Here is a 726-nt window from a genome sequence, read left to right on the forward strand (position 1 = left end):
CCTTCCGGCCAAAGTCAAAAGATCCATCACAAAGGTGGTGGAGGGTTTGTTCGTTGGTCCGAAGGGCATGCGAGAGAACCACACTCACTTTGTCCTGTTTGGGGTCGAGAAGTTCCATGACCTGCTGTCATTCCCATAGCCGGGCCACTTTCCTAATCAACTATGGAGTGGCGTGATGACGCCCCATTGCCTTGGGTAGAATTCGGTCAGGTGCGGGGAGCCACCAAGGCACCACTCTCCAACGCCAGCTAAAGTGAGTCAAACTGGCGTGGAGAGCTGCTCCCCCCCCCTATATATTCGAAAAGGTCCGCTACATGATCGCCTGCCTGGTCAGGGCTAAGCCAGGACTTTTCGGAAAAATGACTAGGAAGGGTCGAGAACCACACTCACTTTAACCTGTCTCGGGTCGAGAATTTCCATGAAACCGTGCCACATTGCTGGGTTTATCATGCCAACATTCGGAATCCCACGCCCACACGCCCAGCACGGCACTCCTGCACGCCAGCAAAGTGAGTCAAATCTGGCGTGCGGAGAGGAGCGCCTCCCCCCTATAAGGGGTTATTTTGCGAAAGGCAAATTTGTACAAGTAGATACACTTTTGTGAGCAGACATAAGTCCATATCTCGAGCTACGCAACGAATTTGGATGAGATTTTTTGCAGGGATCCTTAGAAAAATGGTATCTCCTACCTCACCAAGTTTCATATTTTTTCTCCAAGTGGAAGTA

This window comes from Vigna radiata, unplaced genomic scaffold, assembly GCF_000741045.1.
Source record: "Vigna radiata var. radiata cultivar VC1973A unplaced genomic scaffold, Vradiata_ver6 scaffold_288, whole genome shotgun sequence".
Lineage (NCBI taxonomy): Eukaryota > Viridiplantae > Streptophyta > Magnoliopsida > Fabales > Fabaceae > Vigna > Vigna radiata.